The 16,770-nt window shown below is 41.3% G+C and overlaps 1 long non-coding RNA gene across 1 annotated transcript in view; it reads left to right on the plus strand.

Annotated features, from left to right (window-relative positions):
• The window catches only part of LOC309672803, a 230,390-nt gene extending 214,970 nt beyond the window's left edge, over positions 1-15,420 (plus strand). Inside the window, exon 3 of the long non-coding RNA XR_014269262.1 lies at positions 15,330-15,420. This is a non-coding gene — a long non-coding RNA (uncharacterized lncRNA). The remainder of the gene's footprint in view (positions 1-15,329) is intronic.
• Positions 15,421-16,770: the final 1,350 nt, after the last annotated feature.

A 16,770-nucleotide genomic window follows, 5' to 3' on the forward strand; every position in this document is an offset into this window, starting at 1 on the left:
TCAATTTGACTTCCTTTGTAGCCTCCCATCCCCGTCCTCACCCCCGTTTCACCATGCTGTGGCTTGGTGATTGCGTATCGGGTGTACAGATCATTCAGAGAATCTCCCAAGGGGATCGGTGATTGCTGCCCTGGATCATCAGGAAGCTGACCCCTTTTCATATGTGGGAAATCAAGGTATCTTCAACAGAAAAACCAACGGTGCAATTTGACAGTAACACGCTGCCTAAATCTAGAATTAATCTGTTGAGTACTTCAGCAAAGCTGACTTAGTGTAAAGCTAACGCAAGAGTGGAATCAGTCCTGGCATCTTTATACAAAACTGCGAATATTTGCAAAGAAAAACTGGGAACTTGAAAGGAAGCGGTCTAGTTTTTTCTACGGCACTTGCTCTTTTCAATGTAAATAGAAACTGTGTATCCTGCAGTGTGCAGCATTCTGCTAAAAGACCTGGCCTTTTACAAAGGGAAAACTTTTCACATTCATATATAGTCTTTATCTAGTATAATCTTATAAAATCTTCCATGATATCAGGCAATTATAACATTCAAGGCTCAGAGTCTAAGTACTCTCTAGCGGTGCTATTGGATTTGTTTATATAGTATCGTTCTGTTGCAAGTAGAATACAACACTGCCACAGCCTCGTAGGCACAAAGATGAGTTCTGCTAAGCCTGTGTAAGTCTCTGCTCTTTAGCCCAAAAAACTGAAGGTCAGTTCAAAGCTGCTTGTTGAGGGAAACTAATCCTGCAAACAGTACATTCGCTGGCCATTATTTCCAAATCCAAACTATCTTATAGTCATGAAATGGAAAGTTTATGGGGAAAACAAATGCTGCATTTATTACTGTGATGCAACATTCATAAAATATATTTCATTGGGGGGGAGTTTACACAGGGGGTAATGAGATTTTTCCTTTATACATTATTTATAACTGCTTAATCCAGGTGCTGTAGGTTATTTTTTTATCCCTCAGTTTCACCGCTACAAAACACTTCAGTATTTCTAATTTATTTCTGCTTACAATACAGATGTTCTCAATTGTGTCTCTAACTACATTTCAACTGTTGTGATCGCTTTTATTTGTTTGTGTCACTGTACACTTAGAGGTTGAATGTGCAGTACACAATAGTCAGGTTCCAAGCAGCCTGTATAAAGCCTCTGGTGATTTAGTTACCAACAAATTAAACTATCCCTAACAGTAATATCTTTATCATTAGTGGTTTTAATCTTCAGACGATTTCCCTGCAGTTTATATTGCTCTGTACATGGGCTCTTATATCTTCACATAAAGGTTTCATCCTTTTAAACAGCATTTTTCAAGATGACCATTTGGAAACAACATTTGGAGGAACATTTGGGTTGCATCCTCTAACTAAATTTCCAAGCTGTTGGTAACGGACTAAAGAAAATGTGGTCTGCACTGAATACTAAAGAGCTGCAAATGTAAGAGGCTTGAAGGTTATGTGTAAATATTGACATTTTTATTTTATTTAGCATACAAAAATGAACTTGCAATGTTGCTTATCTGATCATACAGCAATGACCGCATCTGCATCATCTGAGATCTATTCCTCACACTTCTGACTTTCATAGATGTTCCAGAGTTTTCCCATTGAGGATGTTATTGATGTCCCTGATTAGGCAACAGATATCTGGGGACTGAGTGTCCATATAGGAACGTGTCAACCAAGAGGCAACAAATGGAAGCAGAGAAAAAAAAATCCTTTCATCTTCAAAGGCCATGTTATATGTGCAGATATGGGTCCCAATAAAACCATTAAGGTCCTTTCCTGAGTCGTGTAATGGGACTTTAGGGCATTCGGCATCCAGCAAAACAAGGTCTTTGGTTCATCCTTGAGGAAACATGGAAAAATAACTGTAACATTACATATACCCCAGCTGTTCTTTGCACTTAGCTATACTGCCCTTTCCCCTTGAGTGTGAGTCTGTTGTCATTTCTTTTTTAACCAGAGGTTTCTGTGGAAACATCAGGGTGTGCATATTTACATGCTTTTTTCCTAAAACAGTGAAAAAGACTCCGATCTGCTGATAATAAAGCTTGCAGTTTTTCAGGGCTGTTGTTTATACTAAATGCATTTGTATGTTAAGTACTAAGACGGTCACTGCACAGTTTGTAATTCCAAGGCATGAAACATGAGGGCCCCACAGTATTCCCCTTAAATCTAATCAGAGGGCTATGAGATCTTGGCTGTTCACACTACAGATCCGGGTAACTGCTTCATGAATGGCACTGCAGTCACCAAAAATCCCCAGTAATGACTCGAGAACGCATTAGTTCTCTCCCTGGGCAGCCTAACCTGAACACCAACACTATCGGAAATTTTTCTAAAGTATCTGCTTCCCCTTTTTAATACTCCTAGTTCCTGCATGAAACCCTGGCATGCTGTTTGCATCAGCTGGCTGCCTCTTGTGCTCCTCTGGGGGTGTCTCGAAGATTTTTTTTTTTTTTTTTTATTTCCACATGTGAGAGAAGGATTTAATAAATTGCGGAATCATAAATTTCATTGAGGGAGAGGGAGGAAGAACAGTAACTTCTTTGTGCTACATGGAGACTGTGTAATTTACATAAATATTGCCTGTCTTTAGCAGATAGAGTAATTAAGAAGTGACCGGCGTGGCTCCTGTTTGGTCATCCTCCCTGTTCTTGTATAAACTTCATTTAATATAGTCTTCCTTTTACTTATTTGCCAAAGAGCTTCTGACTCTCCCAGTCCCCTGTTTTTATTGGACACAATAGTGAGCCTTACCAAGGGGTGCAGCGCTCTGCCTACAGAGCTACTTTGCCCAAATTAGAGAATATGTCCCACTTCTCTTGAAGAAAGCCAGGCATCAATGTACTCAGGCCAGCATGCTTTTGGCAGCTCACGCAAAGTATGGAGAACACATGTAATTTGTCCTTTTTAATTTATTCTCCTCTGCCCTGCAATAGAGTAAGCAGCCTTATCCTGTGTTAGTCAAAGCTGCTGAGGAGGCTCCCTCTGTGCTTCCAGAATAGTCCCATAGTGACAGTGTAGCACTGTGGAAATAAAAGACAAGAGACAGATGCAAATGATGAAGTCTGCTTTTGAAAGGGATGAACCCATTTCCCTCGCCAGCGCAACATGACTAAGGGCGATCTTGTGGCGGCTGGTGGATACGTGTGTCTATATCCAGTTTATGGCTTCTAGCTGGGCTCGTGGGTAGGCTGCACTGCAGAGCTGACAGGGCTTTGTCCCATGCCAGCCAGCTGAGGGACAGTGGTAGATTATTAACCTCAATGATCATCTAGTCAAATGGGCTGAGAAAATTAATTCCCCCTGCTTCTCCATTTTGGGGGGGGGCGGGGGAGGGGGGCGTCAGGGCGGGGGAACTGGAGAGTGGAAAATTCTGCAAGGACTAAGGAAAGGCTTTAAAAGGAGCAATAAAGACTCAAGATTTTGGAAGAATCAGCACCTTTGGACATGAGAGAGGATTGGGACAGAATGCTTTATAGCAGAAAAGTTCCACTTAATGGTGGGACTAACTAAGGTCAAAGAAAGCTGATGTGATGGGAGGGAGGCTCAACAATTAAGAGGAGAGCTCTGAATTGCAGGCAAAAAAGGATGAACATCTTAGAGGAACCTGATGTTACCCAAAATGTTGCTGTGAATTTGGAAAATGAGTGTAGAAGTTATTGGGTTTGCATTGACCTGGGTGACTCTGTGCTATCTAAGCGTAATTTTGTTCGGGGGACGGAGTGCAGCTAAGCTGCATACTATCATATTGCAGAAGAGATAACAAGCAAGATCCTCCACCCAGTAAATATGCCAGAAGAGCCTGGAGCAGAAACAGTGCTGCTGCCTACCTATATCTAATAGAAGCTTAAAAAGTCACTTGATTTACTGTGACCTCTTTTTGGGGCTTGCATTTCAAGAAATACAGTCCAGCTGGAGAACAGAGCAAAAAGAATAATCAGAGGTCTAAAAAAAATTGATCTGTAAGGAAAGATTGCATCATCTGGGGTTGTCTAACCTGAACAAGAGGAGTCTTAAAGAAGATAATGTCGGTTTTAGCTACATGAGAAACACTGCTCCAAAGAAAAGGAGAATAATCCTTTCTTACATTCCTGGGGGAAAGTATCAGTAGGCTTCGATTGCAGTAAGAAAGATGTCAGTTAATCATTAAGAAATACCTGGTATTCTCTTGGGAATCTGGTGGCATACTGCAGTAGATCGGAAAGTTAGAGTCTTTGTCACCGGACACCTTTAGAAATAGGCTAGACACCACCTGAAAGTAATGACAAAGACATAGTAGGGCCTGCACTGACCTTGTGAGCCTGGTCAACAACAGGCTGGTCAACTGAAACCCGGTGAGCACCTAGTGAGTTACGTCTAGCAAAAGACAAATGGATTTGGGTCACTTTCGTAGCTGGGACTTCAGGGTGAGGTAGGAGGCAGTAAAGCCCTTGTCCATTTTGACAATGGGAATCTCCCTCAACTTTGAAAGCAGATTTTTTTTTAACTCAAAATGCTTTTCCCTTGCCAAACCCATGCAGTACCTTCATCTTATCTAGCGAAAGCCTCAGCCAACTGGCTTTCATCCATGTCTTATCTCTGCCAGACACAAGGAAGCTGTAACATATGGCTTCAATGAAAAGGAGACGTAGAGCTTGGTGTCATCAGGATATTGATGACATTGTAGCCTATGCCATTTCACAATATCCTCTAGTGGTTTCATATGGGTTTTGAATAGGAAGGGTAACAGTAGTGAACCCTTTGGTACTTTAAGCTGTGAGGCCTGGGAGAGAAAAGACATTTACCCGTGCTTCTGGGATCTTCTTGACAGAGAGTCAGAACACTTCAAAGACTCTCTTCTCTCTTGTTAACCATTTTGCCATAGCAGCAATGTGTAACAGCAAACGGGAAGCAGACATCGTGTCTGGACTTTGGTCTGACTCAGATGCAGTGTCAAAGCACAGGAAGAATTAGCAATATTAAGTTAAAATAATGTATTTAAGAATGCATGTGTATGCATGTGGGTCTCTATGAAGTCATGTAACCATATCATGACTGAAATTTCCCACCTTTCCTGTAAAATAGCTAACATCACTGATCAGAATGTATAATGTGACTATTAACTGGAAGAATAAGTTTATACGTAGTTTAGGAATTTTAGTCCTGAGAGCTGTAGAGTGAGAACATTCTGCACAGCTGATCATCTGCAGAGGTCTTGCAATGAGACCTGCCCTAATGGATCAGGGGGACAAACAGGTAATCATTTAGTTGGTATAATCAACCCGTGAAAGTAACAGGTGAAGGGATGTGACCCCTGTGTGAAAAATGGAGAGTAGAACCCATCGATAAAGACACAGAATGGGGCAAGAAGATACAAAATCTCACTTCAGTATTAACAATTACTCTGTAGGCAGACGTGTCTTTCCCCCCAGGCTCATGTCCATCTGGAGCTCCAACCTGCACTGTGCCAAACAAGATTTAGCTTAAATGGCCAGCCATTTATTTGGAGTGTATCATTGGTATACATCTTTTGTTGGTATACAGATTTGCTAATAGCGATTTATATGGTATCTAGTGTTTTAAAAGTCTTTTCTTCTTATTTAAAATACATATCATTGTATTGTTCAGGTTTCACATTCTTTGTTTTCTGTCATCAGTGATGAGAAAACTGCACTGAAATGACTATTTATGCTTGTCAGGTGCCTCAGCTGTAATAACGGAAGTAAAATAAATACTCAAGAATCTGGTTATCTCACCTTCCTTAGCCATTCAGCATGATCAGAGGGAGGGTATCTTGGAGGCCCCAGATGCACCGCTGGAAGACTCTTCAAAATAAAGCCCTATTAGTAAGGCCATCTGACTTTTCTCCCTTCCCTGCTGTGATATTTGGTGGACAAGACATAAACCATTCCAGTGAAATGTTCAAGCCTGAAAAAATGGTGCATTTTGCACCAAAACCACGGGGGCTGTCAGGTGCCTAAGCAGTGGAGGAGTTGGATGAATGAGCTGTTGAAGCTGGCTCACCACTACCGTCCCACCAATATTACAGAGAGAAAGGGGGTTCTAGGTACAGGAATCGATGTAGGGTAGGAGTGAAGCAAATTAGTGAAATCCATCTTATTTTCTCATAACACAAATGCCAGCTGAGCTGGAGTGATGCTGTGCAGTAGATTGCAATGAAAACATGCAGCCCGTGATAAGCTGACAGGAGCTGGACTGAACATAAATAGCTTAGAAACATCAGTGGGTAAAGGCAAAGTTTTTGCTTTTGTGTTTTAAAAAAACATATTTGCTATGTTTTGCTTTTCAGAATATGACACATTGTGTTAATGCCAGCAACTATATTTATAACACCTTACACTTCCCATGTGTCAGTTTTCTGTCCCTATATATGTATGTTCTTGGTTTTTTGAGCTATGGGCCCATTATAATTATCGTTAGAACTTTGTGACCAAGGAGATTAGACTTTCTCAGCATGACTAACTGTTTTCTAAAGACATCCTGGCTACAGTGGAGTGACTGTGCTGACATTTGCACAGATGGGCAGATGGTGCCTGGGACAAGTCTGGTTGCAGTGCAGACCTGAAGATCCTAGTTGAGGAAGCCGAGCCACTGTGTGTTGGCCTGACTTATAAGAAAACTGCTTCTCATCAAATGTATCCTGTGTTATCCTTTCTGCTAGATGTAATGGAAAAAAATGGTTAGCCATAAGAAAACAAGCCCACAGCTAAAACGTATGTTTTGGCCAAAGGCCGTAATGATTTATAGCAGATATCCATGTGTGTTTGTTCCATACCAATTAAAACCATTAAACTCCTTGGGACATACTGAAGAGGTCAAACATCCACAAGTTCAATTGACTATGCGAGGTTATGAGATGTATTACAACTGATAAATTGTGCTTGGAAACAATGCAGTATGAGAACAAAAGCTGAAATGGTCTAACTGGGAAATGGTCTTCTAGAGATGGAATCTAAATTTTGATTTCTCCTTAGAGTCAATTGTAAATGTGGAATAGTTCCCTTGCTCTCAAGAGAGAGATTTTGCATTGAGGCTACCTGTGGGAGTCAGTAGATGTTGTTGGGTACACAATCCTTCAGCTAGAAGGAGAGGGAGAGTAGGCACGGCATGCTTTGGAGTACTTGGGACCACAGATAGACTCAGTGAAATCCAATTGTTTCCTAATTCCAATTCTGATAATGAATCACATAATTTTCTACAGGTAACTGGCTAATGTCCACTAATTGCTGAGAAGGACTTTACGTCCTACTTTGTGATTGACAGCTAACTAATTACAGTGGGTTTCAGCTGGGGGAGTTGTCATGGTCTGGCCTGCTGCATCTAGGTGCCAGGACCCTTGGCATACTCTTTGCAGCTCTGCTACTGACTTCCTGCTATGGACTTTGTGTTTAACTCTCATTATTTCACTTTAACCTATTTGGAAAAAACTCATTGATGTAACACTGTTTTAGAAGTGGCTTTTCATGGATACAGCTAATGGAATTTATGCAAGTAAAATGCTACTCCAGAAGTCCTCTGATAAGCTGTACAGACTAGAAAATCACTGATTTAGGACATAAGTGGGTAAGATGGCAAATTTCATCAAGTGTTTGAAACAGGTTTATGCATATACTGCTTTTTTCTCTTCAGTCCAGAGCATTATAGAGGCCTTCAGCAAATACAGCTCTCTGTTTTGAGCACCAACATCATAACAGTTTTTACATTCTTGCTCTGCTCTGCACTCATGTAGTCCTGAAAGAGCTCCATGGACTTCAAGGGTCAAGGCAATACTGCAATTGCATAGAATTAGAATTCTCTTTATTTAGCAAAAAGATTCGGTAATGTAGCAAAACCAATGGACCAAGGCCAGCTGTGGCATAAACAGCGATTTTGCTTCTCGAGCCAAATTCTTAAATGGTGCCAATAAACCTGCTGTGTTCTAAAAAAATCCTTTTTTGATCTCCTTTGTGTCAATAGCTTAGACAAAAAGGGTTGGAGTGGCAGCAATAAAAAGAACTATTAAAGATCTTATACATGGCAAAACTATTTTACTTTGCCTTTTCTTGTTAACTGCTTTTCCTGCTTCATGCCCATTTCTGCACCTACTTATATGCGAGCTGAACATGGCCAAAGACTGACTATACTTACATCAAGATACATATATAATAGGGCATTTAAATCAAGCGCCACTTTGCCTACGGATTTCAGAAGTTTAGATCTCCAGCTAGGGCACATGTAACCTTCTTTGAGGTATGAAGGTAGCTGAAGCCGGTGAGTTCCATGAGTTGTGTGTAGCAGCTGGGAGCAGAGCGCTGAGATAAAGAGGCATGTGCTGGTTCTCGTGATTAGGCCAGAAAAGCTTTCTCAGTGTTGTCCTGCGCTAAAGAGACATATCTTGTAATCAAGGAATGAATGTCCAAGTCTTCCAACACCCGCTTCTGTAATGAAACACTAAATAGGTGGGACTGCTATGCCTGCAACCAGGCTTTCTTGTTCTGTGACTTTCTGGGATCAGCGAGTATCTGTATGATGCCTGGGGAGCCAATTCTCGGCTGCTGCAGCTCCACCATTGCAGGTTGCTGTTGTTCGGGATTGTGGAGGAGTCCCGGCTCTTTCTGGTTCTGGAAGCAATGACTAGGAACTGCCCTAAGCCTCACCTCGTCACATGTCACTGCACTGGCGTGTGCCAAGAGGCAAAGTAAGCAACACAGAGGGCATCTGGAAAGAGGGGAGACAGGAGGAACTCAATTTGGCAGATGCTGGAGCACAGCAGGTTTTCAGCAGTTTATTTTGGAAGTAATTGTTTGCTAAATAACCATGCTTTAACTGCAGTGGAGTATCTCCAGCTTCAGTAATATTTTATTATTATTATTAAAGACAAAAGTGCACAACAGTTATCGGAGCATGGTGGTGCTCCTAGCTAAGATTCATTGTTCATTAACCATTCAGACACTGTGTGGTTTTAGAAGGGCTGGGCTTTTAAGTGTTTTTTCCTAATTCTTGTCGTTCTCAAACACACCCGTTTTAATTGCCAAGAAATTAAACTGCAGGAAGAAGAGTATTGTTATCTGGTTTGTGCATAGGCTGCCTCCATCACACTAGTGTCTAATCAAAGAAAATATAATTACAGCTCCGCGAATTTGAGGCCCAAACCTGCAGTCTAGTTTGTTCATCCACTGCTCACATAAACGGGTGAGTCCTCGCGTTTTGCTTGGCTAACAAGCAAACCACCCTGTAATAACAAAGAGGAAATCTATGCTAGGAGTTAGAGCAGCTGGTTTTATTAAATCTAATAGACCAACTGTCACCTTGGTATCAAGGTATTCTCCTGAAATGCCTGGAGCTGCACCAGTCTTACTTTTCAGGATTGAGATCAGAACCAGATCCAGTCTGCTGCAAAATAAAGCAGTTCTGTCACTCGCTGGTAGTGAGGAATCAATTACCCAAATCTTAAATCTCTCTGTGTCCAAGCTGAATTTGTACAGTATAAATATATTCCATGGACTCCATGGGGTGCTCTTCTAAATATGCTCCACAGTGTTTACTAATAACGCTCTTTTTTCTTCTTCATGCAGCTTGTCCTCTAAGTGGGATAGATGTTTCTGCAGTAGCATTTTGTTCTGTTCCTATTAAAACCATTCTAAGTTCCAGGAAGAATTTTGATCTATTTTGTCTTACTAAACTATTATAAATATTCACAAGTTCAAGGTCGTGCTGTCTGTAACCACATACCTTTAAATCCAAATATTTGAGGTAGGATTTATGGGAGGGAGGGGTTAAGTTTACAGCAGGGTTTCCAAAACGAGGTACGAAGGTGCTGGGAGGGATAGGTGAAAAAGCAAGTGATTAATTCTGCTTCCAACATGGGGACATCGTACTGGGGAGGGGGTGAATGGAAGAGTTCACCTGGGAGAGATATACTGGGCAGAGCCATTTGCAAAGTGCTGTTTTACAGAAATTTAAAAAGTAAATGCACTTATTTGCAGGCAGTAGACTAAGTTGTATTGTTTGGCATGAGCTGGCTCCTAGTTATACTTGACTTCACAATGTTTACAGCATTCTCCTTAAAGCTATCAGTTTAGCGGGGTGAGGCAAGGGAAAGAAGACATACCTGTTCTAGTAGTGCTACCTCAGAAATCCTTGTGCCCTGTGTGAAAATGCTGTGCACTTCTTGCTTACCAAGCGGCTTAAGTTAACATGAGGGGACTCAGTGTTCTAATGTTAAATGCCAAGGGAGCAATACCTGAAAGGTCTGAGATGAAGCATCAGACTATACAATTTCCTATTTACTATATACTCTAGATGGTGTATTTAATAACTAATCATCCAACCCAATAATCTAAAATAGTATTTGACAAAAAGGTCAAGTGTTTAATAGTAGGGCTGGGAAAGCCATAAAAATCTATAAGGAGAATGCTCTGTAGAACAGCCAGCCAGATGCAGCTCCCGGCTCTGTTATTGTATCTCTCAGTTCCTCCTTTCATTCTATAAAAATGTCATAGTTTCTTAAGCTCAAACAATTCCATACGTTTTTCTGCTTCTGGAGGATGTAACTCTACGGAAAGCTCAGTTCCCGGTTGCCAGACCAAACAACTATGTCTCTGGAAGTTTCCTCTCTTTAAGACTTCTAGAGCTTATCATAAAGTGTTATGGTTTATGGAGTAAACAAAAGTTCCCAGGAGGACATGTAGGACTCAGTATTTTATGGAAATCTCATTAGAATGCAATGAAAGAGAATTCTTAAATTAAATAATTGCTTTATAAAACTTAGCAGACTTTATGTTCCAGGTCTGTTGGCCAAATGGATCTCAGCCAGAGGGGCGAGAGGGAGTGAACCAAACTGAAAGCTGGGGTAAATGGGCCCAACTTTCACACCATTTTTGAGCTTGACTAACACATGAAGGGGCTAGAAGTAGCCACAGTGCGCTGCTGATCTATCAGAGCAACCTGGGCAGCTTCAGCCATGTTTCAGAACCTCATTTCCCCTGTAAAACATAAAAACAAAACACAGAAACAGCAACCGAGACTAAATGCTGTGCTCGGATCCAGACTGCAGGACACGCGTATCTGGTTTTGTTGTTAGTACTGTCCTCCCTTAGCTCCTGTCTCTCTGATGCTGTTCCCACACTCTCTTCTTCATGACTCCCTTCATGACTGTTGGCGGTTTATTTTTTCTATCATTTTCTTATTTGCCTGCAGGGATCGCAGCTATTTTACTTCTGCCCATGAGATCTCACCTCAGTTGTAGGTGTTTAAAATAACATGCCTCCTTGCTGCATCTTCTAGCTGAAGAAACTGCAAGGAGAACTGCTGCCATGGTCAGCAGAACAGAGAGATGATCCACTCTGTAACTCATTGGGTATTTGGAAGAAAAAATGGGACACACCTTTTAATTCTCATGAAAGCATTATCATGGGAAGCCTTCTTACAACAACAGAGTGAGAACAAGTTAAATATTTTGTTTCAAAGGGATTATCCCTACCCAGCAGGGAACAGCTGGCATGAAGCGTTGATCCACCTCCCGTTCCAAACACGAGCCAAACTCCCGTTGATTTCATTGGTACAGAATCAAGCCCTTATTAAGTCCACAACCAGCTTTGCACAACTTCTGTCCCCGTCTGCTTCCCTTACACACAGGCCTGAGCCTCTCCGACCCTGGGGAACCCAAGCTGAGGGCGGCCATAGTGAAACTGAAAGTGAGAGGTAAATGAGTAAAATAGTATGACAGCTTTTTCCAGATATATTCAGTTGTGGAGAACATCTCAAATAGCCCCTCTAAATTCAGTCTGGTCTTTCTGCTGACAAGAAGCAAGATGTATCCAGGATCTCCACTCACTAAAATGAGCCGGTTCCTTCTTTTTTCTGGATTGGTGTGGTTCCTCTCTAGGTTGTGTTTCATCTGCATTGAGCCACTTGAAAAGAATTGTTTTCTCATGGTATTTTCAAGTTTTGTGTACAGTTACATTGCCGTATATTTAGTAAAAGAGTACCAGTTACTGAGATGTGTTGAAAAACATCACTCCCAGATCTAAGAGCAGCCACGGACTTCTTATTCTCTTTCCAGAGCGTTCACATCAAGGCATACATGTATGTAGAACTGTTTAGAGAACATACATTGATTAGGAAAACACCTAGACATTAGTTAGGGTCCTAATCTCTGACATCGACAGTCTTCCTGTCACCAACATCCACTCCTTTCATGGTTATATTGTTTGAATGCTTTTCTACTAAATGGCAGACCAGGCCGAAACTATTAGTGCCTAGGAAAGGGAAAAAAATTAATAATAAGTGATTGGGTTATTAAGAGCCCTATTGTATGTGACAGTGAAAAAACTGGGGTTGTACCCTCATATGTCATCTGAAAGTTAGTACTCTGAACAAGATGTTTTCATATCCTTTCTAATACTTTGTGATAGATCAAAATTTATCATAGCTATCTTCATTTTACTCAGTTAATAATGAATGATCAGTGAAACATTTTGGAATAGGAAAAGCTAGATGATTCATATAACCTCTGCTGTGAAAGGTTTTCAAAGTTCAAAATGTACAAAGAGAAGTAAAAGTAGCTATATCTTTTACACAATGTATAAAAGCCAAGAAATTACGTAGAAAACCTGAGAAGTTTTAATTGAATAACACAGTTTGTGAGATGGTCATACAGGTTTGATTTTTTGATAATCAGAATGAGTTTCATTGTTCAGCATTTGCATGTGTTCTCAAACAATGAAACTGTCTTCATGGACATTTCTTTTCACTGAAAGTCATCCTTTGATGATAGTGGTGTGACTGTGTGAGTGTTGTATAACTGCCATTTTTAACTCCTGGGGAAGGCGTTGTGTAAAAAGCTGTGATTCTTCTTCTTTGTTAGAACTGATAGGAGATCCAAGATGTGAAAAAGAGTCCAAAGTCTTGCTCAACTGTTTATGGATAACAAGGAATCCAGAAACTTTGCCATAGCATTCCTGTTATGCACACACCTCTGATAAGTCTGCACTAAGAATAAAGGGCCAAATTCTCTGCTGGAATAAACCCCACAATTTCTTTTCTTTCTGGTTCTGTTGAGCTTCCACTACCTGTTTCAGCAGGTACTAAAAGCTGAAGTACAGAGACATGTCTTTATCCCTCCAGATGGTATAGTCAATCATAGAATCATAGCATGGTTTAGGTTAGCAAGGACCTTGAAGATCGTCGAGTTCCAACTCCCCTGCCATAGACAGGGACACCTCCCACTAGGACCAGGTTGCCCAAGGCCACGTCCAACCTGGCCTTCAACACCTCCAGGGATGGGGCCTCAACAACCTCTCTGGGCAACCTGTTCCAGTGCCTTACCACCCTCAAAGTGAAAAATTTCTTCCTAATGTTTAATCTGAACCTGCCCTCTTCCAGTTTAAAGCCATCCCCCCTCGTCCTATCACTACATGCCCTAGTAAAAGTCCTTCCCCAACTCTCCTGTAGGGCCCCTTTAGGTACTGGAAGGCCGCAATAAGATCTCCCCGGAGCCTTCTCTTCTCCAGGCTGAACAGCCCCAACTCTTTCAGCCTCTCCTCATAGGATAGGTGCTCCAGCCCTCGGAGCATCCTCGTGGCTCTCCTCTGGACATGTTCCAGCAGGTCCATGTCCTTCTTATGCCGGGGACTCCAGAGCTGGACACAGTACTCCAGGTGGGGTCTCACGAGAGTGACTTTCTTTATCTTTGTGCCAGTGCACAGAAAGAAGTATAAAATGATGCATGCATGACTTCTTCATAAAGCTTCAACTTTTGGAGCCTGCGAGCAGGGAATTAAGCATCCCACTCGGGTAGATTATTCTATAATAACAATTGTCATTCCTACTGCATCAATTTCACAAGTATGTAAGGCTCCTGACTGTGAAAGACTGGACATGCAGGACCACTGTTCTGGACCAGTATTGCAGTCCCTTCTTTTGAACTTTATGGCTAGCTAAAAATTTGAGGTATTCTAGGTGAGAGTCACATACTACTTTTGTGTAACTCCATGTATTTACAAAAAAAAGAACAAAGATCTGTTTTTCTAACAACCAGCCAAGTCAAACAACTAGCAGAATAGAAGAATTTTATCCAATTGCCTGTGAGGCCTCTTTCAGCCAGAGTCCATTCCTTATGCTCACCCTCGGCCCCTCACTGGGATGCGATGTCTGCATATCCTGCCACCTTTCTTCATTTCTGCAGTGCTTCTGGGGCTTTTCTTCCCACCCAGCTCTGGTGGTCCTTCAGTGCAATACTCAGAAGAGATACTTCTCCCACAGTTCAAGTCTCTGATCAGACTGGCCTTGCCTTTGCTGCGTGCAATGACACGTGCCCGCACTTTGCTTTGAAGGCCAAGTATCTTCACAGAGTTGCTCCTTCCCAGCTAGCTCAATTGAAAGGCAGTGACTACAACCACCAGCTCTGCCATTTCTTCCATCCAGTCCTACCTGTTTTCTGTCGAATTAATTCCTGTGACTCCCTGCCATCATAAAATGGCAAGCCTGAGAAGAGGAGGAATAAACATCGAGTGGTTTAGAATTGTATACTAGGAATAATTAAACTTTTAGTAAGAGGCTTCTGTCATTTCTCTATTTTTACTCACCGTGAGGAGGACAGCGTGTTCTCATCTCTGTAGAGTCACATGAATGACTCGATTAAAGTGCATGTTGCAGAGCTGAATCTGGGCATTTGGAACTTCCTTGCTGTTTTCTTAAGGTATCTGTATGATAGACGAGGGAAAAAAAAAAAAAGTCCTGTGCTTAGTTCATCTTGTTATGATAATAGATATATTTTCCACACATTTGCAAATAGAGTGAAGAACAAGAGTTCTTCAGCTATTTAAAGTCTTTAAAAGAAGAAAGGCAGTTTAGATTACCAGCAGCCTACAATGTGCGTGGCACAAAAATGTCAGTTTTAATGGCAAAGTTCAGGATAAAACTGTGTCAGCTAATTTAATCATTTACCATGAAATACCAGTTATCTTAATCTTACATGCAGTCCTTAAGTCTGCCGCATATTTTTGTGTAATTGAATCCTGACCCTAAAAGGGAGGAAGCAAGGAATTTGCTTTTTAGTGAATAGTTAGGCTCTAAATGTTCCTGTTTATAAATTGTATTTGCGGTATTGTCAGATATTTTAATACTGAGCAGCTAATATTTCTGATGAGTCTATTTTTTCTCTGTTTCATATTTGTTTTCCGTGCTGCAGAAATCATATTAGTATTCAGTTTCTATGGAACTTAACCGAGTTCTCTGGAAAAAGTGCAAACATTGTTCCCAGAACTTAAGGCAAATAAATTAGTATCTAACCCAGATGACACATTTTATTCATGTGGTTTGCTTTCCATCTAGATACCTGATGTATTACTTCAGCAGCACATTCTACAAGGCCAAGATGTCTTCATTTTCCTTCAGAGCAAGAGCTGTAAGAGCAGTGTGATGGAAGTATTGGTCTTCCGTGGCCAGCCGGCGAGAACCCATCAGCAGCTGTGATGAGCAGAGCAGACACGGGGAGACAGGAGGCAGCTGAAGCCAAAGAGGACCCACGCCTGGAGCTCTGTGTGTGTGATTGGAGCAGAGAGAGGCCAGGACCCAAGGAAATCCCAGCAGCAAGGGAAAAAAACAGATTGACTCTCAGTGACTCATTTAGCTCCTGGATTGGACAGATCTCTCCCCTGCTGGCAATTTGGCTGAGCATCAATGGACAGATACCAGGATGAATAGCTTAAAATAATTAGGGGTTGGGAATCTGCAAAACTGCTAGCCATCCAATTCTTTACTGTGCAATGAGAGGCACAAAAAAGAAATTACATTTAGGTTATTAAATATTAAGTCAGTGGATTTACCTCCATTTGGTCCAGAACAGGAAACTGGCTAAAATTCAACATTTAGATCATTGTGTTGATGGTCTGTTTATCACTGAACAAGCGAGTGCCTTTTGGCAGGTCAAGCTCTTTGACACATGGGGCGAATGTGTGCTTAATTTCTCCCAAACAGAAGAATTAATATAATAATAAATAACACAGATGAGAACAGAATTAAAATCAAGTACAGTCAAGAGTTCAGTTTAATGCCAGGTGTCTCACATTCTAAATGTTCTGGGGCCAGAATTTTTCCTGTTGAAGGTAGTGAGGATTTTGCCATTGGTGCTGGTTGGAGCTGGAGTGGGCCTTGAAAGCGGAGACAGGATTCCCTGTACTTTCTATTTAATGCTCAAAACCAGAAGCAACAGGCTCATTTAGTATCAGTAAAGGTCAGTTAAAATTATAGAGACATCCTTTGGAGCAAATCCTCTGCCTTGTATTTGCATATTTATGAACTAGAGATTACGACAGGCTATTCCATTTATTAGAGCAGCGTCACTATAGTTAATAGTCTGTCAGTATTTCCATTATAAACCCCGTTTTTCAGTGTTTTAATATCTCAGCCATTTAAAATCACATCAGGAAGCAAGTTGGTCTTGTGTTGTCGGCCAGGTGCAATTTTTTGGTTTGAATTATTTTCAATAATGAAATACTGTTCGTCATATATGCAAATGAGCCATAGCATTTCTGTTGGGGAGAAAGAGCAACGTGCATAAGTTCATTGCAGCTTTGTTTTTCCTTAGGAAAGAAGGGGAAAGAGGGATGTGACCAATCATGTCAACTGAGACTTCATGTTTGAAGAACGGGTTCTCGAGCAACTGCTCTCAGAAGCAGCACTGATTCTCAATGTGAAATCAGGTTGCTGCATACTTGCCAGTGGCGATGAAGGTATACAGGTAAGGATAGCTCCCCTGTCCCTCAGAAATTTC

This window comes from Vanellus vanellus, assembly GCF_965231255.1.
Source record: "Vanellus vanellus genome assembly, chromosome: 5".
NCBI lineage: Eukaryota > Metazoa > Chordata > Aves > Charadriiformes > Charadriidae > Vanellus > Vanellus vanellus.